This window comes from Scyliorhinus torazame, chromosome 2 (assembly GCF_047496885.1).
Source record: "Scyliorhinus torazame isolate Kashiwa2021f chromosome 2, sScyTor2.1, whole genome shotgun sequence".
Taxonomy (NCBI): Eukaryota; Metazoa; Chordata; class Chondrichthyes; order Carcharhiniformes; family Scyliorhinidae; genus Scyliorhinus; species Scyliorhinus torazame.
The window spans coordinates 328,734,807-328,762,606 of NC_092708.1; the positions used below are offsets into that span (position 1 = coordinate 328,734,807).

Consider the following 27,800-nt stretch of genomic DNA (forward strand, 5'->3'; position numbering starts at 1 on the left):
ATTCCACAGATTCACTACCCTTTGAATGAAGTATTTACTACTCATTTGTAATAAATCTGCCACCCGTTAGCCTAAAACTATGGCCTCTCATTCTAAAATATCCAACAAGGGAAAACATCCACTCTACCAATCCGTTTTCACATCTTTTATACCCCAATTAGATCCCCTCTCATTCTTCTAAACTCTAGCGAGTATAGGCCTAAACTCTCTCTTCATAAGACAAGTCCTTCGTCTTTGGAATCAATCTAGTGAACCCTCTCTGAACTGCCTCCAATGCAACTACATTCCTCCTCAAGAGGACGAAAACTGTGCGCAGTACTCCAGATATGGTCTCACCAATGCCCTATACAGTTGCAACAGCAGCTCCCTACTTTTAAATTCTATTCCATTAGCTATAAATGCCTAAACTCCATTTGCCTTCCTTATTACCTGCTGCACCTGCACACTAACTTTCTGCGATTCGTGCAGGACACCCAGATCCCTCTGCACAAAGCATTTTGAATATTTTCTCCATTTAAGATAATAAGTTGCCTTATTACTTCTCTGACCAAAATGGATAACCTCACACTTATCCACATTAAATTCCATCTGCCAAACTTTGGCCCATTCATCTAACCTATCCATATGAACTTGTAAATTTCTTATTTCCTTCTTGCAACTTGCTTTCCCATCTATTTTAGAGTTGTTTGCTAATTTGGCTATAGTATATTCTGTCCCTGGATCCCAGTCATTAATAGAGATTGTAAATAGTTGGGTCCAAGGACCGAACCCTGTGGCACACCAGTAATTACAGCTAGCCAACCAGAAAAAGAACCATGTATCCCCACTCCCTGCTTTTGGTTGGTTAGCCCATCCTCTATCCCAGCTAATATATTACCCTAACCCCATGGGATATTACCTTGCGTATTAACCTATTATGTGGCACCTTATCAAATGCCTCCTGGAAGTCCAGATAAACTACATCCACAGGACCCCCATCACGGTAGCACAGTGGTTAGCAGTTGCTTCACAGCTCCAGGGTCTCAGATTTGATTCCCGGATTGGGTCAGTCTGTGCGAAGTTTGCACTTTCTACCCGTGTCTGCGTGGGTTTCCTCCGGGTGCTCCGGTTTCCTCCCACAGTCCAAAGATGTGCAGGATAGGTGAATTGGCCATGCTAAATTGCCCTTAGTGTCCAAAAAGGTTAGGTGGGGTTACTGGGTTATGGGGATAGGGTGCAGGCAGGGCTTAGGTAGGGTGCTCTTTCCAAGGGCCGATGCAGACTCAATGGGCCGAATGGCCTCCTTCTGCACTGTAAGTTCTATGATTCGAAGAACTCCAGCAAATTAGTCAAACGCGATCTACCCTTCATAAAAGCACGGATTGCGTTTTGACTTTCCCAAATGTTTGGAGACGGTTCATCGCCAGGCAGTGGACGTTGCTTCAACTGCCCAGTCGCAATTCTCTTTATTATATTTACCACAGGGGAGTGAGAAACATAAAGAAAGAGAGGGCTGAACAACCCCACTTGTGCTTGTTCCTTTCGAGTCAGCGGGCGGGCTCCTCCTGCTAGTCGCTGAAGTGGGAGAGGGAAAGAGGTGAAATCTTCAATAAAGCAAAGCCGCTCGCCTGGAAGAGTCCATCTGGGAGCGCGTCACATGGTTCAGTGCTCCGTCCTGACCCCTTACGTTTTTAATGCGCGGAGGATGTGCAGCAATTGAGGCGCGTCCTCTGTGACAGGAAAAAGCTGCAACTGGAGCAAGGCGAGTGTCAGACGGCGGAGAGAGGGAGTGAAAGAGAGAGCAGGAGCAGGTTCCCTCTCGCCAGTGTTGATGCTCCGGGGGGCGGTATGTGCTCCTCCTGCAGGATCCGCGTTCTCTGAGCGGCGGGGCGGCGTCGCTGGCAACCGAGCGGAGGCCGGGCAGCGGACTCAGATCCAGCAGCAGTCGGTAAGCCACGTTTTTTTCAGCTGCTGAATGAGATTCCCAGGGAGAGGGGGACATGCCTGCTGTCCCTTGTAACCGGCAGCTGCAGCAAGTATCCGTGTGAAGTTAACTGTAGGGTAGGGGTGATCCTCAAGGACAAGGTAGGACATCTCCCTCTCCCCCCCCCCCCCCCCCCCCGTCACCTGTCCTATAGTTGCTGACATTTTATTGGATAGATTTACTTTTTATTGAACATGGTATTGACTTTTTAACAAAAAAAATCCCAGGCGAGATTGCAGTGTGTTTTGGTTTAATTGAACAGGAATGGGCTTCGGTGAATTTCTTGTTGGGTTGGATTGGGAAGGTGGCAGGATTTGGGAGCTAATTTTTTTGGGGGGAATGAGCCAGTTTCCTCCCACTCAGCTCCCGAGCGGCTGAGATCTCTTCCCCTCCCCTCCCCTCCCCAACCTTCACAGTGAATCATCTTGGGTGTGTGTGTGTGGTTGCTCCATGGTTTGGTGTTCGCCAGTGTCTTTGTGTGGCAAGCCTAACATCTAGAATCAGGTTCTTTGTACATACTGTGAGACCACATCCATGCAGGTCACAAAACCAGCAACTTACTGTTCTGATCTGTGACCAACTTCAAATTCCACATTGTATACAGTAATGGCCAAGCGATTTGATCAAGATCCTAATTTGCAACAGTTTATCACTTTGTCCTTGGCTGATGGGATTTAAAGTATTTGCTCAGCACTGTTGCTTCGATCATTATCCTGATGGCGATATCATTAAGATTATTTGCAGAATCTTCCAATAGAGCAGTGATCAAGTATGCCAATGTTAATTTAACCTTGCATGTCTCTGTTTTATAAAATCAATTAATTTCTGAATTCCCAGGAATAAACAATGCCATCTTAACTCTTCATTTCCCCCCCCCCCCCCCCCCCCCCCCCCCCCCAAATGAGTAGTTTACAGTCAAAGTCAGATTAAGAATTATCGGCAGGCTGGGCAGCAAGAATATTCAGGGGCCCTCTGCGCCCACACAACGATACCCAATCACCACCCGCACCCCACCACCCCTGCTGAAGTCCCTGCCAAATCTATTGAAACACAGTGTGATATGATGTGTGGATAAATAGGCTTTGCTAGTGCAACACATTTTTCACTGGCCTTCCACATTCAACCCTCTAAACCTCAGGTCATCTCCTGCCTGTGCCCTTGTTTGCATCAAATGCCATTCACCCATCACCCTGTGCTAGCTGACCTGCATTGGCTTCTAGTAAAGCAAGGCCTCAATTTTAAAATTTTCATCATTGCTTTCAAGTTCCTCCATGTCTATAATATCTCCTCCTCCAGTGTCGCAATTTATCTTCACTCTTCCAATCTTGGCCTCTGGAACATCCCTGATTTTAAGCACTGCCCAGGCCCAAAGCTGTGGAATTCTCTCTCTAAATCACACCACCTCTCTACCTTTCTTTCCCCCATAAGAGGGGTGGCATTCACCTGAGGAAGGAGCTGTGCTCCGAAAGCTAGTGATTCGAAACAAACCTGTTGGACTTTAATCTGGTGTTGTAAGACTTCTTACTGTGCTCACCCCCAGTCCAACGCTGGCATCTCCACATCATTTCTTTCCCCCATCAAGGCATTCCTTGAAACCTATTCATTTGGATTTGTTTATTGTCACATGTACTGAGGTACAGTGAAAAGTATAGTTCTCCGTATAGTTCAGACAGATCATTCCATACTTGAAAAAAAATACATAGGGCAAACATAAATACATAGACACAGGCATTGGGTGAAGTGTACACAAGCTCTAGGTTATCTGTCCTAATAAAACTTTTGCTGGAATTTTCCAACAGCACAATCTTCTGGACTGCCGATGTTGACCCCCAACCACAGTGGGTTACTTGGCAGTGGGTCTAGCGCGCCATGCGAATTGTTGATGACTTAATTGGAACTGGAAAATCCCGGCAGCAACTAGTAGCTTGCTGCAATGTTTAAATGAAATAGACCTAGTGGCATGCAGTTACCTCCTCTGTGGCAATTTTTACTGGGACTGGAGTTTTAGTTAGGCCTCCTTACATGAAATTGACGTACGTGTGTTAATCCATCCATAGCTCTACTAAAATTGCACTCTTACGTTTTTTAATGACACAATATTAAAATGCCACAGATTCCTCTTTCAGCAACAGGAAACATTTTGATGGATACAGAGGTAACCTTGAGCTTTGAGGTGATTGGAGATAGTAATTGAAAAAAAATCATTCGAGCTCACCCTAAACAATAATATAGAAATTGCAGAAAGAAACCATTTCTCCCATTGATCAGTGTTTTCCTATGTTGAAGATATTAAATAAACACAACTTATTGTTGTATAGTATCTACTTCAATGACGTCTTATAACAATGCTCTCTATTGGGTTGGGGGCAGAGAGAAAAACAGTTTTTCTTCTCATTGCCTCTTGTAGTAGAATCTATTCCTCATGACTCCCACTGTGCCAACCAGTGGAAATAATCTTTAAATTCTTACCTCCTCAAAACCATTCAAAATTTTGAAAAGTTCCAGTATCGGGGGCAATATTTATTCCCTACTATCACTAAAAACAAATCATTGTCATGTATCTAATTTATCTTAATGTTGGTACATTGTTTACAAATGGGCTGCCACATTGCCTTGCGTTGCATCAGCGACTTCCTTTCCGAAGTATTTTATTGTCCATGAGGTGCTTTGGGTCATTCCAGCATCATCAAAGATGATCTATAAAAAATATTATGGATATATACATACGTTCTTCCTTGCTTCTTTACTTTTTGTGAAAGGTTTATAGCTGAGAACATTTAGTTTCCAGTCCTGCCCTGGACAAAGCCAATGACAACATGTATTTATGTATCCGTTCTAATTAGTTCCTCTTTCTTTACTCTATTTGGAATGCTTTGCCAGACATTCTGGCTCAAACATACTTCTCAATAACATTTCCCTTTCATTTCTTTGTTCAAAAATTCCCTTCTGTCCATATCCCTCCCCAAGCTTACTATTTTGGCCAACTCGGCTTTTTTAGTATATTTATTCTTAACCCTCCTCTACGTGCTCTTAAGGCTTGTTTCTCCCCTGACTTAATTAAAAAGATTTCCTCACTGTATGTTTACTCTCCCTCTCTCCCTGAGGACATTCTTACTGGTTTGTTACTTCTTAATGATTCCTTTTACATTGGGAACATAATTCGATTGATGGGGAGCAGTAGTACATGGTTTCATCTGACTGCACAGTGTATCATGCATTGTTCAAAATAGGAAAAGTCAAATTTTAAATGGGAAAGTGGCAACCATTGGTTATTTACAAATTAACCACTGTACTCTCTCCTTGTTGCATCACTTTCCTCTCTGAGAAGGCAAGAGATAGTTGAGTCATGGCTGCGTCACTGTTGCTTCATATTAACCATCAAGAGCTGTCTTTATACAGGATAAAATGTCACTCGCTATCTATTTCCTTTCCTGAGACCTGTTGCTTCATTGCCATTTGATGCTGTACTTATCATTGCCTCTTGTGGTAGAATCTATTCAGGGGAGGCAGTGGTGTAGTGGTATTGTCACTGGACTAGTAATTCAGAGACCCAGAGTAATGCTCCGAGGACCTGGGTTCGAATCCCGCCATGGCAGATGGTGAAATTTGAATTCAATGAGAGAAAAAAAAAAAAAAAAAAAAAATATCTGGAATTAAAAGTCCAAAGAAGACCATGAAGATGAAACCATTGTTGATTGTCATAAAAAGCCACCTGGTTCATTAATGTCCTTTTAGGGAAGAAAATCCTTCATCTTTACCTGGTCCGGCCTACATGTGGCTCCAGGTCAACGATGCTGTCGATTCTTAAATCCCTCATGGATAGGCAATAAATGCTGGCCCAACCAGCGATGCCCACTTTCATGAATGAATTTTTAAAAAACTTGCCTTGACTTTATATGAGTTTATATATATTTAAAACTTACTTTCAATGGCTGGAACTGGAACATAAGCTGTAAGATGTCACTGGGATGGCTTTTACTAATTTATATTGACTCAAAATGTTTACTTTAAATGGAATTTTAGGTCTAAAGCACAGCTTTACAATGTAGAATGCAATGTTATAGAATGCTGCGTTGATTTATTTTCTGATTATATTTGTTAGTGGTTCACTAATGACCTTTTTAGGGAAGGAATCCTGCCCTCACATGACCTTCTCACCTGATTTGACTTGTGTGTGATTCCAGACCCACAGCAACGTGGGTTAACTGCCCTCTGCAATGGTGTGGCAAGTAACTCCAGACCCCATGGCCTGGCAAGCCACTCGATTCAAGGGCAATTAGAGATGGGCAACAAATGCTGGCTTTGCCAGTGACGCCCACACCCCATGAAAGAATAAAGAAAAAAAAATCTTATTCTCAGGGGCTGTTCCAGTAGCTCAGGTGGTCGGGGAAAGTGGCAGGAGGGCTGATCATGGATGGTAGGAATGCTCAGGAACCGGGAGGAAAACTTTTGCTTCTCCCGGTTCCATGTGAGTTTATATATTTTTTAAACTTACTTTTTTGATGGGTGACCCTACTCTGCTGTGATGTTTTAATCTTACTCTCGAGGTCTGTTCCAGGAAATTGCAGATTCAGTTAAACTGCATGCTGTAGTAATTGATCATACATATCAAGAAGGTCTCGATCTTTGAATCTGCACTGTTGGCTGACCTCCGCTGGGGCAGCAATCACCCTATAGTTGAGCTGAGTGTCCCTGAGCTTACAGATTGAAGAAATTAGAAACTCTTTGTGCAGTCATTCAGAAAATCTTGGAAATACTCAGGAAGTGGGCGGCATCTATAAAGAAAAGAAAACCGTTCACAGTTAAACCATAATCCTTTTAGCCAAAGTGAAAGATATTACAGATGAAAAGTGGAATAATAATAATATCACTTATTGTCACACTAGGCTTCAATGAAGTTACTGTGAAAAGCCACTAGTCGCCACATTCCAGCGCCTGTTCTGGGAGGCTGGTACGGGAATTGAACCTGCGCTGCTGCCTTGTTCTGCATTACAAGCCAGCTGTTTAGCCCACTGTGTTAAACCAACCCCTAATAGACACCAGTGGCCTAAAAATCTTGTGGGGGGTAAATAAACAGGTAAATGACAATGATGTAAGCCACCCTGCCAGCAGTGCATCGATAAGAAATCCCCATCCCAAGTACAACCAACTCTACCTTCCATCTTGGGACGTGCTGGTGCATCCATCCTACACACCAGTGATCACTGCTAGTTAGTTGGGTGATGTGTGAGAAAATGATCAACTTCAACAGTGATGTCTTCCAGTGTCGAGAGGCTTGTCGACAGGAATTTAACATCGTCCTATGAGACTTAGTTGAGGGGAGTATTTAATTGGAGGGTGGGAACCCCTCCTCCTTTCCACCTCTGTCCTGCTGCTGATTGAAGTGATTAAGTCCGCACTTAACCTGAGGCGGGAAGCTCAAAAAGCAAACTCTTGCAGGATTCCGGTGGTGGGAGATGTGTGAGGGATCTCAGGGGGTGGGGCCTCTGTGCCTGGAGTCCTTGATCCTGGGCATGGCTTCCCTGATCCTGGGCATGGACTCCCGCTACCCAGTTTAAGTGCCTGATTGGCACCTGGTGGGGCAGGCTTTCCTGAAAAGGGGTGTTGTGGGCGCTCTTGCCAGCTCTCCAGCCAGAGGGTGAGACCCACGCCGCCTCCTTTTGAATACCAATGTCTAAGCTTGCAGAAGTTGCTTAGTGGTTGTCAGATTACACAAGCACCTTACACCTCAGCATACTGTCACTTTCAAGGGAGGAGGGCTAGAAAAAAATGAAACCAGGTTTTATACTTGCAAATGTTTAGGCTGGATCCCGGGAGAATGGAAAAATAAAATTGCCCCCAGTATTACACAGTTAATCCAATTTGTTTACTCTGGTTACAGAATCATAGACCCACTGAAAGCTGGAGGCAGCTCATTTTTTTTCTATGTAAATCAGCTATATTTTGCTTTCAGCTATTTCACTGTAGCAACTGATTGCACTCTAGTAGGGCCTGTTTACAGGCCCAGAATCTGGGCCGCACAGGCAGCATGCATCGCAATTAACCTGATGACCCGAAATTGGGATTTGAACCTCATTTCATTAGTTTAGGTGAGCTGCTGATGAATGTTGCACGTTCTCTGTTGGCTCTCACATTCCAGCTCAGACATTGCAGACTGCATGCCAAGCAGCAGCTCTCGGGTAATTGGAGGTGGGGAGAGCTGGGTGTGCTGCGGAGGAAGGAGGAGAGTTCCTTCCTATGTCAATTTTACTTCCTTTAAAACTCACCTTTTAATAATAATAATCTTTATTATTGTCACAAGTGGGCTTACATTAACACTGCAATGAAGTTACTGTGAAAATCCCCTCGACGCCACACTCCGGAGCCTGTTCGGGTATATGGAGGGAGAATTCAGAATGTCCAAATTACCTAACAGCACGTCTTTCGGGACATGTCGGAGGAAACCCACGCAGACACAGGGAGAACGAGCAGACTCCGCACAGACAGTGACCCACACCGGTAATCGAACCTGGGACCCTGGTGCTGTGAAGCAACAGTGCTAACCACTGTGCTACCATGTCACCCATGGCTAGGAAAACCTACACAGAGCATACATGGAGCCCAATCTCTCTGAGGTGTCCCATAACAAGCATACATAAAGTGCCTCCTTGGCATATGCAAGGCACCAGACATTGGAAGATTGTCCAAGGTCAGTAATGCATCGGACGTTTTTCACGTGTTCTTGGGTGTAGTCCCCAGACCTGCAAAATTGATTTTTCACCTCTGATTTGCAAGAGACAGCCAACTGACCAATTTCAATCCTACAGTCTTTTGTCGCCAAAAATTGTCAGGTAGTCAGTCGGCCGTTCGAAAAATCTGGGTGACAAACAACTTTGAATTGTTGCCCTGTGAAATTACAGCCCTGTGAAATCACAATTCCAAAGACTTGTTTGACAGTCCAAAGTGTTGTAGAGAACAATCTGTGCATCACTGAGCATGTTTCGGTAAAGGCAATCCAGGACCTAAAATACTCTGTCCTTTTTATTTATAAAAAAATTACTCTTTCGTCTAATCGTGAGCAAGAAGTGATCCCCCTTTTCCTTTTTGCAGAGAAAAGAGCCTCGGAGTAGTCCTAGTTTTCTGGCCATTTTAGCCAGTAACAGCATGTCATCATTTGACAACAAAAGGTTGCTAACAACCTCTCCTGTGTAGTTACTGCCTGCTGTTTGGTGGGTGAAAACATCAATGATGAAACTCCACTTCCCTGCTGAGACAGAATAATAAAAATAAATTGATGCTAGAAGCTAGGTAAAATGTATATTATATATTAAACACATTATGTGAAGCCTAGAGTTTTCTTTTTGTAACAAATTGAACCAAACTGCCACAGTTCCTTGCTTAAACCCATCTGTTGGTAACCTTCCTGGATCAGGGGGCCATTTTCATTTTGATAGTGGAGCTGCAGGTGGAGTGAACCAGTGCAATAAATCAAAGCTTCATTGTTTGGTATAATAATGGATGTCAGGATAATCACATTTTTTAAAGCTGTGACTGCCCAAGCAAAACAGGCTTTTAAAACGGCCTCAGTTGGTCATTGCTAATGGCATCAAGTCACTACTTTTAAAATTTTAATCCATTAAAAATTCTCTCTGGCTCTATTATGTTGTGTTCAAAATGGTCAAAATCTAATTAGCACAGTCTTGCAGCAAATAACTCAGTGAATGCACGTTGATGGGTAAGATTTGCATATCCTGGCATCCCCACAGTGCAGAAGGAGGCCATTCAGCCCATCGGGTCTGCACTGACCCTCTGAAGAAGCACCCTACCTAGGCCCACACCCCAACCCTAATCCTGTAACCCAGTAAACCCACCTGTCCTTCTGGACACAAAGGGGCAATTTAATTAGCATGGCCAACTCCACCTAACTGGCACACCTTTGGACTGCGGGAGGAAACCAGAGCAACCGGAGGAAACCCTGCAGACAAGGGGAGAACATATAAACCCCACACAGACAGTCACCCAAGGCTGGAATTGAAACCGGTCCCTGGCGCTGTGAGACAGCAGTACTAACCACTGTCCACCGTGCCACCCCATATCTTTTCCATTTCGTATCATCATCACTAGGTTATAAGTGACTATAACTAGTTGTGGCTCAGTGGGTAGCACTCATGCTGCTTGAGTTAGAGGGTTGTAGATTCAAGTTCCACTCTAGAGACCTGAGCACGACATTCTCAGCTGACACTCCAATGCGGTATTGCGAGGAAGCTGCACTCTCAAAGGTTCTATTTTTCTGATTAAACCAAGGCCCACCTGCTTTTCAAGATAGAGGTAATAGATCTTGTGGCGCTGTTTCGAAGGAGATTGGGGGAGTTATCCCTGATTTCCTTGTCGATATTTATCTCTTGCCCAACATTACAAAAATGGATTGTCTGGTCGTTATCCCATTGCTGTTTGTGGGAACTTGCTGTGTGACAATTGGCTTTTTAATTTCTTACACCGAAACAGTGACTTGACTTCAAAGTATTTCATTGGCTCTACTTTCAGGTGGCCTTTTTTATTCTTTCATGGAACGCAGGCGTCGTTGGCAAGGCCGGAATTTGTTGCGCACCCCTAATTACCCTTGAGAAGGTAGTGGAGAGCCTCCTTCTTGGACATTGCAGTCCTGAGTTTGTAGGAGGTGCTATGAAAATGCAAGTCTTCTTTCAAATGCAAGCTTTATGGCAAAATCTTTGGCCTGTAAAGATAATCTGGGGCTATGTCAAGGCATCAACTGTAAATTCGTGTTTATGCAGTTTTAGAAAAAAAATTATCAAAATATTGAATATGTCATTGCAGTAACATTAGTATCAGTGATTTTTGAATTTGTAGAATTAGAGCAAAGTTAAAAAAGTGCTACTTTTGTTCCCTGACTAAATTGAAATTGGTGCAAAAAAGTTTGGACTGCAAAATTGGAACGGGCCTGAAAGTGGGTGCAGATATCACAATGTGTGATTTACCTGTGCCCGCTGCCTCCTGCAGCTAATTTGCCTGCCAACTATGTGAGCCAATGTTAAACGTGGTGCTGAGTGACTACATCCCTCAACAAACAACTTTCAGATAGTCTGCACCACCAGACTATACCTTTTTTAAAGGTTCTGGCTGGAGCAGAACCTGGTTGCAGAAGTGAGTATGCAAGAAGGACATCGAGTTATGGCAAAACAGAGCAAATAGCTTGCTCCAAGGTTCACTGATGTTGCTCCGGTTCCCTTGGCAGAGGAAGGGGAAAGGAGGACAGAAATCCCTATCCACAAGGGGGCTAGGAAGTCCTCCAGAGGGGAGGTGATGGCATAGTGGTATTGTCACTGGACGTGTAATCCAGAGACCCAGAGTACTCTGGGATCCCGGGTACAAATCCCACCAATGCAGGTGGTGCAATTTAAATTCAATAAAAATTTGGAATTAAAAGTCTAGTGAAGTCCATGAAATATTGTCATGAAACCCATCTGGTTCACTAATGTCCTTTAGTGAAGGAAATCTGCATCCTGGTCTGGCTTGCATGTGACCCAGCAATGTGTTTGACTCTTGACTGCGCCTCAAGGGCAATTAGGGTTGGGGAATAAATGCTGATACAGCCTGCGATGCCTGCATCCCATGAACAAATTTTTAACAAACCTGGATGCAATGCCACAAAATGTTTATTGATCTTGCACAAGTGGTCAAGACCAGTGGATGCATCTACAAATTCCAAGTCCAGACAACTGTGTCCATTAACTTCACATACTTGGATGAGGAAGGAGCAGCGCTCCGAAAGCTAGTGACATCAAAACAAACCTGTTTGACTTTAACCTGGTGTTGTAAGACTTCTTACTGTGCTCACCCCAGTCCAACGCCGGCATCTCCACATCTTCACATACTTAAACGCATCTACCCAACCAGGGATTAGGCTGCCAGGATACTGGGCAATGACCATCAAGTTACGCTCTGTTTTGTAGCATAGCAGTGGGATGTCGGGAGTGGAATCCTTTTCAGTTGGAGTGAATCCCCGGGTTAGTATCCAGCACCCACAAAACAAAGTCTGTATTGTCAACGGTACCATGCCCCTTGGGGAAACTTTCAATCCTCACAAAGCTTGCCCTAGATTCATAATGGTTCCTTTCACAGTCACTGACAATGCCTGCTTTGAGATTATAGAGGTGGAAGATTTCCGTGATCACCTCATTAGTGGAACAGAGATATCTGACTGTTCCTTACTGAGGCTCAGGAAGGGAAATTGTTCCCCAAACATCCTGAGGGGGAATATGGCTCCTTGCTAAGAGCCTTCCACCTCTCCTCCTCCCTCTTTCAGCAGCATTTCCTGCTCTGGTACACCTCTGTTCGTTCTCCCTATCATACTGTTGTCCAAATAGAATACAGGCTATTACACCCAAATCAGGGATTAAATGGTTTGTGCATCCTGCTGGAAGTTAGGACCAAGTCCCACACCATTTTCCACAACACTCCCTGTAAACTTAACAACTTTGAACCACTCTGAAAGCCACAAAATACTTCTACAATCACAGCAACAGCCAGTAGAAATCAACTAATAACTAACCTGTAAGTAGTTGATGATTCCTTTAAATCCTTTAAATCACACTATCGTGAAGACATTTTCAGCTGTGGAAGCTGAATTTCATGGTGCTATCTTAATTTTGAAGTGTTAGCGTGTCTCAAATAAATTGTAGTCTCCAGTGAATGCATAGAGATTGTCTGTTTTGAAATGCCAATGATCATTTTACCCAAAGTATTGTGTAAACTCTGTGACAATGACATGCAGTGGTTTGTTTTCATTTCTGTATTGCAGAAGTGCCTTACTGGCTTGTTACTTGGTTGGTTTTGAATCCATAAAGACAGTAAATCTTTACTGTGTTATTTTATATGCACTTATAGAATTGCGATTATTGCTGTTGACAGTGGTGGATTATGGCAAAGGAACTTTTTGTGCACAAATTGCTTTTAATATTTGATACTAGTTTAATGATTAAGTCCATTCATAGACACAGAATGATAAAGCAGAGAAGCCATTTGGTTCATTGTGCCAGTACCAGCTCTCTGGAAGACTGTCCACACCCCTGCTCTCTCCCTAAAGCTCTGCATTTATTAATGATGTGCAATTGCTGATTCAGACCAAGTGGTTCTGCCATTCGCATCTATTCCTCTATTATTAATAATAATCGCTTATTGTCACAAGTAGGCTGCGGTGAAGTTACTGTGAAAAGCCCCTAGTCACCACATTCCGCTGCCTGTTCGGGGAGGCCGGTACGGGAATTGAACCCGCACCACTGGCCTTGTTCTGCCTTACAAGCCAGCTGTTTAGCCCACTGTGCTAAACCAGCCCCTAAGCATAGCATAGTCTTCTATGGATTTGTTATGATTGCAAGCCGAAAACACGCCATTATTTGTAGTTTAGTACAAAAATCTGCATCTTTTGCATCCTACTTTGAGGCCAGTGGATGTCCGTTTTGCAAACTTTGACCGTTTCACTGGCATTGTAGTGGTTGTTCTACTGAGGCTAGTAGCTTTATGAGATGATGAGAGAGAAGTGTTTGAGAGGTGATCTTGTAGTGATAAATAAGGAACATGGAAAAAGATTCACAATTCGGTTTAAAGTGATTTTTCTGGGTGTGAGTGTGTCTAGAGAACACCGGTTCAAATTAGTAGAAGGCAAATTTGGTACTGTTACTGGGACAATTTCTTAATATAAAGAGTGACCATGACATGAAATGGGATTCCTATATAGAGCATTGGCTGCAAAAATAGTGGAATCTTTTAAGAAACCATTGTCTGCGCATTGGGGGATTTTGGGTCTATTAATCTAGACTAAAGAGAGCTTTACTTTTATGGTTCACAGATGCTTGGGAACCGTTTGTTGCTGATAATTGGTAGGGGAAAAGATAATATTTTTAAAAACAGACAATCACAAAAACATAGAGCTTATAAAATGGAAATTTGAGGCAAATACTTTTGAGCCTTGTATCACCTTTCCTCCTAAGCTTCTTTCAAGCAATAATACTTCTGTTAAGGCGATTAGTAGACTAATAAATAACAATTAAAAATTATTGTCTGTCTCGCCTCTCTGAAATGTGCTGCTTTCAGAGATTTTCATGTGTAATTTGTCAGTGGGTTATCACATGTCCCAGTTGCCTGGATTCAGCACTATCATTAGAATACTTTTCATGAAAGTCTAATAGAGGATGACATGCTCCATTTCATATTAATCTCTATGAATAATTTGTACATGCTGGGGAGATGTACAGATTCCTAGCAGGAGGTAGGTCTGATATGTCTTAACTTGTTATATGGTTATAAAATTTGTACTTTACCCAGTGGAACATAATCAAGTCGAATTGATTAAATCCACAGAAGGAAATCTTAAACTTGACTTTCTTCAATAGAAACTTTAGGATACCTGTTATGTTTCAGTATAATGATGCTTAAATTCTGCATGTTTGTGTGTTGAGAAAGGGCGATCACAGAAAGTAAATCGTACAGATTTTGCCCTTTTCTAAACAAGGCAGGTTAGATTCTATCCAACTAAAAATGGAATTTTTCCCAATTTAGAAGAAAACTATTGTCATTACCAATGTGACCGTTCTATTTATCATATAATTATCATTTAATTTACTAACCACATGCCTGGAGAGGAGGGTGGGTTGGTTAGCTCAATTAACTGGAGTCTGGTGCAGAATGACGCCAACATTGTGGGTTCAAGGGTGGCACAGTGGTTAGCACTGCTGCTTCATGGTGCCGAGGACCCGGGTTCGATCACGGCCCCAGGTTACTACCCATGTAGAATTTGCACATTCTTCCTGTGTCTGCGTGGGTCTCTCTCTCTCTCTCTCTCTCTCTCTCTCTCTCTCTCTCTCTCTCTCTCTCTCTCTCTCTTTCCCCCCCCCCCCCCCCCCCCCCCCCCCCCCCCCCCAACACAACCCAAAAAGATGTGCAGGGTAAGTGCATTGGCCATGCTAAATTGCACCTTAATTGGGGGAAAAATGAATTGGCTACTCTAATTTTATTTTTTTTAAAGTGTGGGTTCAATCCCATTCCAGCTGAGATATTTATTGAGCCCTATCTCCTCACCTTGCTGCATAGTAAGGATAGTGCTTCATAGATTGAAGGCACATAGGAATAGAAAATGGGCAGTATGTGTGCTTGAGGCATGGTGTCTACATAAATAAAGAAGACATTGAAAGAGACCGAGGAGTTTTAGTTAAATCACACTCAGCGTGTCTAACCAGTATGCATCAACAGTAAACCAAGCCAACAGAACATTGAATTAATTAGCAAAAGTAGAAACCAGGTATATAATGTTGTGGTCATACTTCTGAATTTCCATCCCAAGAGACCGATTTGGAGGTAGCCATCCCTGGAAATTTGCAGCGCTGAGCATCATGCCTGTTTTCTGCGTTCCTGCCTCCCAAATACTTTGGCAGAGGCACCTCAGGAGTTGTCCCTCCCCATCTTCTCGGGAGTTGTGGCAACCGACTCAACGTTGGTGGGTAAAAGATTGAGGCAATCAAATGCCACTTGAGAGTTCATTGCAAAGTTAATATAGAATGTAGAGGAGAAAAGTACTGGATCAGTTGCATAATTTGGACATTCTAAATAAAAAAATATTTTTATTCAGATTTTTATCGAAACAAAATTTTTACATAACCATTAACAACATTTAACAAACAAGGTGAATGTTAACATTATATAACGAGGAACCCCCGCCGGACTGCTGCTGCTGACATTTTAATGCTCTCCTAGAAAGTCGAGGAACGGCTGCCCCCTCCGAGAGAACCCCGTCATGGACCCTCTCAAGGCAAACTTTATTTTCTCAAGACTGAGAAACCCAGCCATGTCCCCAACCCAGGTCTCCACACTCGGGGGTTTCGAGTCTCTCCACATTAAAAGAATCCGGCTCCGTGCTACCAGGGAGGCAAAGGCCAAAACCTCGGCCTCTTTCGATTCCTCAACTCCCGGATCGTCTGACAGACCAAAAATATCTCTGGACTCAGCACCACCCGCGTGTTTAAGATCTTGGACATTGCCTTAGCGAATCCCTGCCAGAATCCTTTTAAGAGCCGGACATGCCCAGAACATATGGACATGGTTCGCTGGGCTTCCCGCACATCTATCCTCAACCCCAAAGAACTTGCTCATTCTCGCTGCCATCATGTGTGCCCGATGGACCACCTTAAACTGAATTAAGCTAAGCCTGGCACAAGATGAGGCGGAATTAACCCTACTTAGGGCATCCGCCCACAGGCCCGCATCCAGCTCCCCGCCTAGCTCCTCCTCCCACTTGCCATTAAGTTCCACCACTGGGGCTTCCTCCGCCTCCCGTAGCTCTTGGTAAATGTCCGACATCTTCCCCTCCCCAACCCAGGTACCAGAGACCATTCTATCCTGTATCCTACGCGGGGGTAGCATCGGAAATGTCACCACCTGTTTTTTTGGGAAGGTGCGTACCTGAAGGTATCTGAAGGCATTTCCAGGGGGCAGATTAAATTTCTCCTCCAGCGCCTTCAAGCTGGGAAAAGACCCGTCTATGAACAGGTCCCCCATCCTTTTTAATACCTGCCCGATGCCAGCTTTGAAACCCTCCGTCTATCTTGCCCGGACAAATCTGTGATTGTTGTGTATGGGGTCCAAACTGAGGCTCCTTCCACCTCCCTGTGCCTTCTCCACTGACCCCAGATCCTTAGTACCGCCGCCACCACCGGACTTGAGGAGTAGTGCGCCGGCGAGAACGGCACATTACGAGTGCCCCTAAGCTGGTGCCTTTGCATGAGGCCGCCTCTAACTGCTCCCACCTCGACCCCTCCCCCAATACGCATTTCCTAATCATGACTATATTAGCCGCCCAGTAGTAGCTGCAACAATTCGGCAGCGGCAGCCCTACCAAAGTCCCTCAGAATCTGCATGACCTCCCCCATCCCCTCTAGTGGGTCCGAAATATACGGGAGCAGATCATCTGCGTAGAGTGAGACCCGATGCTCCCCCCCCCCCCCCCCCCCCCCCCCCCCCCCGCCGAACCAACCCCTGCCAGTTCTTTGAAGCCCCCCACGCTATGCCCAACGGCTCTATTGCAAGGGCAAATAGCAAAGAGGAGAGTGGGCACCCCTGCCTCGTCCCCCGGTGAAGCCGAAAATACTCCGACCTCACCCTGTTCGTGCATACACTTGCTAACGGGGGTCTGATAAAGTAGTTTGACCCACCCTATGAATCTCTCACCAAATCCAAACCTTCTTAGTGTTTCCCACAGGTACCCCCATTCCACCCGGTCAAAGGCTTTCTCTGCATCCATTGCAGCCACTACTTCTGCCTCCCCACCTTCTGAGGGCATCATAATAATGTTTAGGAGCCTCTGTACATTGGAGTTCAGTTGCCTGCCCCTTAACGAAGCCTGTCTGATCCTCCCCCTATCACCCCTGGGACACAGTCCTCTATTCTAGCGGCCAAAATCTTGGCCTGCAATTTGGCATTTAGATTAAACGAGATATATCGATCTGTAGTACCCACATTGTAGCGGATCTTTCTCCCGTTTGAGAATGAGTGAGATCGAGGCCTGTGACATTGTTGGGGGGGAGGTTCCCCCTCTCTTTAGCCTCGTTAAAGGTCCTTAGCAGGAGTGGACTCAACAGTTCCGAAAATTTCTTGTAGAATTCTACAGGATAGCTGTCCGGCCCCAGGGCCTTGCCCGACTGCATACTCCCTATGCCCTTAATAATCTCCTCCAATTCTATCGGGGCCCCCAGTCCCTCCACCAGATCCTCTTCCACCTTTGGAAACCTCAATTGGTCCATGAATTGCTTCATCTCTCTTTTTCCCCCCCCCCCCAAAACCCAATATTCTTTGATGCCATTTGTGCCAAGAGCTATATCTAACTCCTTGAAAGCATACAATATTTTGGCCTCAGCTACTTTCTGTTGTAGTGAATTCCACAGGCTCACCACTCTCTGGGTAAAGACATTTCTTCTCATCTCAGTACTATATGGTCTACCTCATTTCACTTGTGACCCTTCACAATTTGGTGTCTTATTTGGGAATGTTCAAGAATGTTGAAAACCACTATCATCCAACATTCACATTTCCAGCAGGCAGTCACAGGAGTGGTAACGCTAGGTGATTCTCTCCTTTTGTCTATGAATGTTAAGCCAATTATAACATTATTGCTACCCCAGTAGTTTCCGGATCGCTTGCGGTTGGTTCGATGAGGTAATCCAGAAACCACTGGAAAAGAAACATAACCTCTACAGGGTTTAATTCAGTGACAAGGCATCACTATCCAAGCATGATACCGACCAAAACACCCACAGGACTGTCCAGTGCAAAATCTGAGAAATGAAAAGACACTTGGCTGAATCAGAAACAGATGAAATTCCGCCATATGCAGACCCACAAAGGCTGGAAGCAATTCGGCAATGTTCTGAAATCTGTCTCTAATAATAATAATAATAATAATAATAATAATAATAATAATAATAATCGCTTATTGTCACAAGTAGGCTTCAATGAAGTTACTGTGAAAAACCCCTAGTCGCCACATTCCGGTGCCTGTTCGGGCAGGCCGGTACGGGAATTGAACCTGCGCTGCTGGCATTGTTCTGCATTATAAGCCAACTGTTTAGCCCACTGTGCTAAACCAGCCCCTCCAATGCCGCCCCCCCCCCCCCAAGTGCCTATTAGATCATCACCAGTCCTTATTGCTGACATGTCGACTCTACTCACAGAAGAAACCAAAATTCTAGAAAGATGCGTGGAGCACTTTAATTACATCCTCAAGCAGCCTTCATCCATCAAGGAAGAAACCATCAACAGGTTGCTACCAACTGCTGTGTTGATGACCCTCGCATGCTGATAAAAATGACAAACACCAATCAAACTCCTGCCTTGTGGAAAAGCTTTGGGAGCTGTGGCTATCCCAGCTGAGCTCTAAATGGCTGGAGGTCAATGCCTGGTCCAAGAAGCTCACTGAACACTGAGAGCAAGGAATTATCCCGCAAGAATACAGAGATGCCTCCGCTTGTCTACCTGTGCAAGTGGAAAGGAACACAAATCTTGTGAGAATTATTGAGGAATCTTGTTCCTCTTCATCACCAGCAAAATCTTTGCCAGAATCTTTATGACTTGCTTAATGCAACATATCAACCAGGATCTGTTGCCGGAAAGTCAGTACATTTTCAGAAAAGGTTGAGGAACCACTAATATGGTGTTTGCAGTTTAACAGCTCCAAGAGAAGTGCTAAGAACAGCCTGATCATCTATATCATGTTTGCTGACCTGGCCAAGGTCTTTGGCAGAATCAGCCATGAGGGGCTTTGGAATGTAATTTGAAAAGCATTCGAAAAGGAATTGGACAGTGATCTGAAAAGGAAGAATGTGGATGGTTACGAGGAGAGGGTGGGGGAATGACACTAGATGAATTGCTCATTCAGAAAGCAAGTGCAGATATGATGGGCCAAATGCCCTCCTTCTACACCCAAAACATCTGCAATGGAACAATTCGGCTGCCCTAAGAATTTACCATGCTTATTTGACAGTTCCACGACAGCATGTTTGTGTGAGTCCTGGATGATGGTGAGTCTTCTGACCCATTCCTAGTCCGTAGGAGTTAAGCAGGTTGTGTGCTAGTGCCAATCCTCTTCAGCATGATTTTCTTTGCCTTGATGGTAATCCTGGCACCAAAATCAGACATTGCATGGACAGGAAGCTGTTCAATTTCAGACAAAGAACATACTTCATGATTTCCTGTTTGCCAATGACTCTGCACCAACTGTTGGCTCAGAGCTGGACATGCAGCGCACAATGGAATTGTTCTTCAATGCACGCAATGACTTTAGCCTTAGGAAAAGCAGGAGGATAACTGAAGTACCAGCCTGCTTCAGGGAGGCCCGATCTCAAGACCAAGGTATCAGTCCATGAGCAGAAACTGTCAGCAGTAGATACATTCTCTTATCTTGGCAGCAAGCTCTCCCAAGCTGCTTATGCTGACAACCCGACACATGCAAAAACATTGCCAAAGGCTAGTGTAGCTTTCGGCAGACTTTGAACGTCAGTCTGAGAATGAACAGGAGTAAATCTGCCTACCAAACTGAAAGTCCATGGTCCCACTCTGCTGTACGCATGCGAAACTTGGACTGTTTACCGGCATCATGCCAAAAGGCTCAACCACTTTAACTTGGGCTGCCATCTGAAGCTCAGATGACAGGACAAAATACCAGACACCTGAGGTGCTAACCCCAGATGGCATGCCTGGCATCCACACCACATTGAGACAGTCAGAATTGAGTTGGTCTGGTCATGTAACCACAATGTCTGACACTCATTTACCAACGCAAATCTTCTGTGGAGAGCTGGAGTCTGGGGTGCACCTTCTTGGTGTTAATTGGAAGCACTACAAGGACTCTCTGAAAACTTCACTTAGGAGCTTTGCTATTTACTTCCAGTCCTGAAAGAAGCTCATCCAGGATTGTTGTAACTGGCGCAACCAACCGAAAAGCGACTCGACCTCCTTTTGAAAGCAAGCACATAGAGAGAAAATGCAAGGAGAGGCTAGCAGCTCATCCAAAAGTCAGTTGTCTGTGGTATCCTGTCCTATTTGCATTAACTCCTAGGTGCAGATTGGCTTTGGCAGTTACCTGCATACTCACTGGAACCTTACCAAACACCTCAGAAAATCAATATGGTAATTTTTGCCTCCAAGGATAAACAAGAACTACCACCCCAGCTGAAGGGGCACAAAATGAGGATCTAATCTAGATCCTCTCTGCTCTGTATCTCACCTGTCCCTGGATAAATTTCATTGAGACATCAAGAGTTATAGATGTTTATGGCATGGAAACAGGCCCTTCGGCCCAGCTTGTCCACGCCGCCCAGTTTCTATCACTAAGCCAGTCCCACTTGCCTGCATTTGGCCCATATCCTTCTGTACCCACCCTGCCCATGTAACTGTCTAACTGCCTCTACCACTGCCCCTGGCAGCTCGTTCCAGATGCTCACCACCCTCCGTGTGAACAATTTCCCCTCTGGTGTCTTTTGTATCTCTCCCCTCTCACATTAAACCTACTCCCTTCTAGTTCTAGACTCCTCTACCTTTGGGAAAAGATGTTGACTACCTTATCGATGCTCCTCATTATTTTATAGACCTCTATAACATCACCCCTAAGCTTCCTACACTCCAGGAAAAAATGTTCCAGCCTCTCCTTTATAACTCAGACCATCAGGTCCTGGTAGCATCCTCGTAACTCTTTTTTTTTCTAGTTTAACAGTATCCTTCCTATAATAGGGTGACCAGAACTGGACGCAATATTCCATGTGTGGTCTTACCGATGTCTTGCACGGACTTCCGGTTGCGGCTATGCTGAGCTAAGTCGCACGTTTGGCAGCTCCTGCCAGAAACGGACTTTTGGGCTCTTTTGAGGGGCCCCAGCGGCATTTGTTCGACGGTTCCCAGTGTGGGAAGGTGACAGTACGATTTCCCCGGCACTGTATGGATTGGACCAGGAGTGGAGCGGTGAAAAAAGTAATTCTGGTGCAGCGAAAAGTGTGAGGGAGAAGAGCCAAGATGGCGGCGGGCGGAGACCAGGCAGCGTGGGCGCAAGAGCAGCAGGAGTTTCTCAAGCGCTGCTTCACGGAATTGAAAGCAGAGCTGCTGGAGCCGATGAAGGCTTCGATCGACAAGCTGGTCGAGACCCAGAAGGCCCAAGGGGCGGCGATCCAGGAGGTGGGGCAGAAGGCCTCGGAGAATGAGGACGAGATATTGGGCCTGGCGGTGAAGGTGGAGGCGCACGAGGCGCTGCATAAGAAATGGCAGGAGAAGTTCGAGGACATGGAGAATCGGTCGAGGAGGAAGAATCTGCGGATTCTGGGTCTCCCGGAGGGAGTGGAGGGGTCGGATGTTGGAGCATATGTGGTCACGATGCTGAACACTTTGATGGGTGCGGGTGCCTTCCCGAGGCCCCTGGAGCTGGATGGGACCCACCGAGACCTGGCGAGGAGGCCCAAGTCTAAAGAGCCGCCGCGGGCGGTATTGGTGCGGTTCCACTGCTTGGTGGACAGGGAGTGTGTCCTAAGATGGGCAAAAAAGGAGCGGAGCAACGGGTGGGAGAATGCAGAGGTCCGTATATACCATGACTGGAGCGCGGAGGTGGCCAAGAGGAGGGCCGGGTACAATCTGGCTAAGGCGGTTCTGCATCGGAAAGGGGTGAAATTCGGGATGCTGCAGCCGGCGCGACTGTGGGCCACGTTTAAGGACCAGCACCATTACTTTGAGACGCCGGAGGAGGCGTGGACCTTTATTTAGGCCGCAAAGTTGGACACGGACTGAGGGTAGGTTGCGAGGGGAGGTCACGGGGGGGCTACTGTGGTTACTGTGCTTTGGGGGATGTTCTATTCTGTTCTGTATTGTTTCCTTGGGTGCTGGGTGGGGTAGGGTGAAATGGCTCGAAGTGGGGGTTTTGTGAGAGTGTGGGCGTCGGTGGTTGGAAGGACGGGGGGAGGAGAGATGGGAGGCCCGAGCTGGGGGAGCTGGGATTAGGCCGCAAAAGGGAGCTGCGCCAGCGAGGGCGGGGCCGGTCTGATGGAAAGCGCGGGCTTTTTCCCGCGCTAGGGAAGGAAGGGGGCAGGGCCGGGGGGGGGGGGGGGGAATGGCGGTGTTGGAGAGGAGCGCCCGCTGATGGACAGGAGGGGGGGGGGGGGAGGAGGGGGGGAGACTACCACACTGGGGGGTCGATGGAGTGGCCGGGGTCAGGAGTCAGCTGACTTACGGGAGTGCTGGGGGGGTGGGGGGAAGACTACCACACTGGGGGTTGATGGAGTGGCCGGGGTCAGCTGACTTACGGGAGTGCTATGGGGGGAGCATCGCAGCTGGGGGGGAACCTAGCTTGGGGGGGGGGGGGAAACTAGGTTGCTGCTGCATTGGCCAAAGGTGAGCTGGAGCTCGGAAAGAGAGTCGGGGTGGGGGTCTGCCGCTGGGGGGAATGGAGAGTGCGGGAGGCGCGGGCACGCGGCTGGCTTAGAAAAGGGGATGGCTATTCGGCTGGGGCGGTGGGGGTGCGGTAAGCCCCTGATCCGGCTGATAACTTGGAATGTGAGAGGCTCTGAACGGGCCGGTCAAGTGGGCCCGTGTGTTCGCGCACCTGAAGGCAGATGTGGTTATGCTCCAGGAGATGCATTTGAGGGTGGCAGATCAGGTCAGACTGAGAAAGGGGTGGGTAGGGTAGGTTTTCCACTCGGGTTGGAAGTAAATAATCGAGGGGTGGCGATTTTGGTGGGGAAGTGGGTGTCGTTTGAGGCGCTGAACATCGTGGCAGACAATGGAGGTAGGTATGTGATGGTGTGTGGTAAGCTGCAGGGGGTGCGGGTGGTATTAGTGAATGTATATGCCCCGAATTGGGACGATGCCAGATTTATGCGGCGCATGTTGGGCCGGATTCCGGACCTGGAGGCAGGGAGCTTGATAATGGGGGGGCCTTCAACACGGGACTGGATCCAGCATTGGACCGCTCCAGGTCCAGGACGGGAAAGAGGCCGGCGGCGGCCAGGTGCTGAGGGGGTTTATAGACCAGATGGGAGGAGTGGACCCATGGAGGTTTGTCAGGCCGGGAGCCAGGGAATTTTCTTTTTTTTCCCACGTCCATAAAGCCTACTCCCGGATAGACTTCTTCGTTATGAGTAGGGCACCAATTCCGAGGGTGGAGGACACGGAGGGACTACTCTAGGAGCGACGAAGCTCCAGACCGAGTTTGACCTGTTGACCAACAAGAAAGTACAGGTGCAGTGGAGGAAAGCGCAAGGGGCAGTGTATGAAAACGGGGAGAAGGCTAGCCGGATGTTGGCACACCAGCTTCGGAAGCGGGAGCAGCGAGGGAGATTGGGGGAGTCCAGGAACTGGAGGGGGGTGGTCTGGGCGGGGGGGGGGGGGGGGGGGGGGGAGGAACACCGGGTTTCGTTGTATGCCGATGACCTGTTACTGTATGTGGCGGACCCAGGGGGGGGCGGGATGCCGGAGGTGATGCGGATCCTCAGGGAGTTTGGGGACTTTTCCGGGTATAAGCTCAACGTGGGGAAGAGTGAGCTCTTCGTGGTACACCCAGGGGACCAGGGAAGGGGGATAGACGAGCTTCCACTGAAGAGGGCGGAAATAAGTTTTCGGTACCTGGGGATCCAGGTGACCAGGAGCTGGGGGACCCTACACAAGCTCAACTTGACGAGGCTGGTGGAGCAGATGGAGGAGGAGTTTAAAAGGTGGGATATGCTGCCACTTTCCTTGGCGGGTAGGGTACAGTCGGTGAAGATGACGGTGCTCCCGAGGTTCCTTTTTATATTCCAGGGCCTCCCCATCTTGATCCCGAAGGCCTTTTTTAAGCGGGTCAGTAGGAGCATCATACTCCTACTGTATAGGTCTGAGCCCCCTTACAGAAAAAAGTTGCCACCACCTGAAGAACCCTTCGTGTGGGCGAAGAAGACCCCGTGGGTGAGAAGGGTGTTTCTGGAGCAGAGTAGAGACAGAGGAGGGATAGCGTCACCTAGTCTGTGTGGGTATTACTGGGCTGCCAATGTGGCGATGATACGCAAGTGGGTAATGGAGGGGGAGGAGGCGGCGTGGAAGAGGCTGGAGATGGCGTCCTGTGTGGGCACGAGTCTGGGAGCGCTGGTGACAGCACCGCTGCCGCTCCCGCCGACTAGGTACACCACGGGTCCGGTGGTGGCGGCGACTTTGAAAATTTGGGGGCAGTGGAGGTGCCACAGGAGTGAGGTAGAGGCTTCAGTTTGGTCCCCGATCCGGGAGAACCATCGGTTCGTCCCGGGGAGAATGGATGGAGGGTTCCTGAGCTGGCACAGGGAAGGAATTAGAAGGACGGGGGACCTGTTTTTAGATGGGACATTTGCGAGCCTTGGGGCGCTGGAGGAAAAATTCGCACCCCCCCCCGAAATGCCTTCAGGTACATGCAGGTAAGGGCGTTTGTAAGACGGCAGGTGAGGGAGTTCCCGCTGCTTCCAGCACTCAGGATCCAGGATAGGGTGCCCTCGGGGGTGTGGGTTGGAGAGGGCAGGGTCTCGGCGATCTACCAGGAGATGCAGGCGGAGGAGGAGACCTGGGTGGAGGAGCTAAAGGGTAAATGAGAGGAGGAGCTTGGGGAGGAGATAGATGAGGGCACGTGGGCGGACGCCCTGGGTAGGGTTAATTCTTCCTCCTCTTGCGCCAGGCTTAGCCTGATACAATTTACGGTTCTTCACAGAGCGCATATGACAGGGGCGAGGCTGAGCAGGTTCTTTGGGGGGGGGGGGGGGAGACAGGTGTGGGAGGTGCTCGGGAAGCCCAGCAAATCATACCCATATGTTCTGGGAGTGCCCGGCACTGGATGGGTTCTGGAGGGGTATTGCGAGGTTGGTGTCTGAAGTGGTGAACACCCGGGATAAGCCGAGCTGGGGGTTAGCACTGTTTGGGGTATCGGACGAGCAGGGAGTGCAGGAGGCGAAAGAGGCCGGTATTCTGGCCTTTGCGTCCCTGGTAGCCCGGCGGAGGATACAGTGGAAGGATGCGAGGCCCCTGAGCGTGGAATCCAGGATCAGCGACATGGCAGGGTTCATTAAATTGGAGAGGGTAAAATTTGCCTTGAGAGGGTCTGTGCAAGGGTTCTTCAGGTGATGGCAACCGTTCCTAGACTTTCTAGCGGGGCGTTAGGACGTGGTCAGCAGCAGCAACCCAAAGGGGGGGGGGTGTACTTTGTGTTTTCTACTGTTTATTATTGCTTAATGGGGGGTTTGTATATTGGGGAAATTTGTGATGTAGTTGGAAGATATTTATTTATGTGTTCTTTGTTTTTCTTTTTTCTGTAAGGGGGGGTTTGTTGAAAATATGTAAAAATTTGAATTAAAATATTTCTTTTAAAAAAAAAACCCGATGTCTTGCACAACTTCAACAAGACGTCCCAACTCCTGTATTCCATATTCTGTCCAATAAAACCCGGCATGCTGAATGCCTTCTTCGCAACCCTGTCCACCTACGACTCCACCTTCAAGGAGCTATGAACCTTTACCCCTAGATCTCTTTGTTCTGTAACTCTCCCCAACTCCCTACCATTAACTGAGTCGGTCCTGCCCTGATTTGATCTACCAAAATGCATCACCTCACATTTTATTCAAATTTAACTCCATTCATTGGCTCATCGGCCCACTGGCCCAATTGATCAAGATCCTGTTGCAATCTTATAACCTTCTTCACTATCCACTATGCCACCAATCTTGGTGTCATCTGCAAACTTACTAACCATGGAGGATAGGTCTTATGAGGAAAGGTTGAGGGAGCGTGGGCTTTTCTCATTGGAGCGAAGGAGGATGAGAGGTGACTTAATTGAGGTGTATAAGATGATGAGAGGGATAGATAAGAGTGGATGTTCAGCGACTTTTTCCTCGGGTGGATGTAGCTGTTACAAGGGGGCATAACTATAAGGTTCATGGTGGAAGATATAGGAGAGATGTCAGAGGTAGGTTCTTTACTCAGAGTTGTTGGGGCGTGGAATGCACTCCCAGCTATGGTAGTGGAGTCGGACACTTTTTCGGAACTTTCAAGCGGTTATTGGATAGGCATATGGAGTGCACTAGAATGATTGGGAATAGGGTGATTTGATCTTCGTTTCAGACTAGTTCGGCACAGAATCGTGGGCCAAAGGGCCTGTAGTGTGCTGTACACTTCAATGTTCTATGCCTCCTACATTCTCATCCAAATCATTAACATATATAACAAATAACAGTGGACCCAGCACTGATCCCTGAGGCACACCGCTGGTCACAGATCTCCAGTTTGAAAAACAACCTTCCACAACCACCCTTTGGCTTCGATCGCCAAACCAATTTTGTATCCAATTGGCTACCTCACCTTGGATTCCGTGAGATGTAACTTTTTGCAACAACCTACCATGCAGTACCTTGTCAAAGGCCTTGCTAAAGTCCATGTAGACAACATTGACTGCACGACCCTCATCTATCTTCTTGGTTACCCCTTCAAAAAAACTTAAATCAAATTCGTGAGACATGACTTTCCCTTTACAAAGCCATGCTGACTTTCCCTAATGAGCCCTTTCCTGTCAAAATGCCTGTAGATCCTGTCCCTCAGAAAACCTTTTAACAATTTACCCACTATAGAAGTAAGGCTAACCGGTCTGTAGTTCCCAGGCTAATCCGTACAACCCTTCTTAAACAAGTGCACAACATTTGCTACCCTCCAATCTTCAGGCACCTCTACTGTGGTTGTCGGTGATTCAAATATCTCAGCTAGGAGGTGGCAATTTCCTCCCTTGTCTCCCACAACGTCCTGGGATACAGTTCATCAGGTCCTGGGGATTTATCTATCTTGATGCGCTTTAATACTTCCAGGACCTCCTTCTCTGTAATAAGTACATTCCTCAAGACATCACTTTTTATTTCCCTAACATTCGTGCTTTTCTCAACATTAAAACAGATGAGAAATATTCATTTAGGACCTAAGCTCTTTGGATTTTCCTTTGCCTTATCTGCCAAGGCAATCTCATACCTTCTTTTGCCCTCCTGATTTCTGTCTTGGCTCTACTCAGACAAGCCCTATTCTCTTCAAGGGAGCCACTTGATCCCAGCTGCCTATACATGTCATATGCCTCCTTCCTTTTGACCATGGCCTCAATATCCCGAGTCATCCAGGGTTCCCACCTCCTACCAGCCTTACCCTTCACTCTAAGAGAAATGTGCTCACCCTGAACCCTAGCTAACACCTTTTTGAAAGACTCCCACTTACCAGCTGTCCCCTTGCCTGCAAATAGGCATCCCCAATCAACTTTTGAAAGTTTCCGCCTAATTACCTCGAATTGGCCTTGCCC

General features: G+C 46.8%; 1 protein-coding gene across 3 annotated transcripts in view; it reads left to right on the plus strand.

Moving 5' to 3' along the window:
- Window positions 1-1,605: 1,605 nt before the first annotated feature.
- Window positions 1,606-27,800, plus strand: part of nin (ninein (GSK3B interacting protein)) — a 205,002-nt gene continuing 178,807 nt past the window's right edge. For 2 of the 3 annotated variants that reach the window (XM_072489779.1, XM_072489781.1), the window contains exon 1: window positions 1,606-1,927. The gene's annotated coding sequence lies outside the window, so the exon portion shown is untranslated. The remainder of the gene's footprint in view (window positions 1,928-27,800) is intronic. The other variant, XM_072489778.1, reaches the window with a different exon arrangement.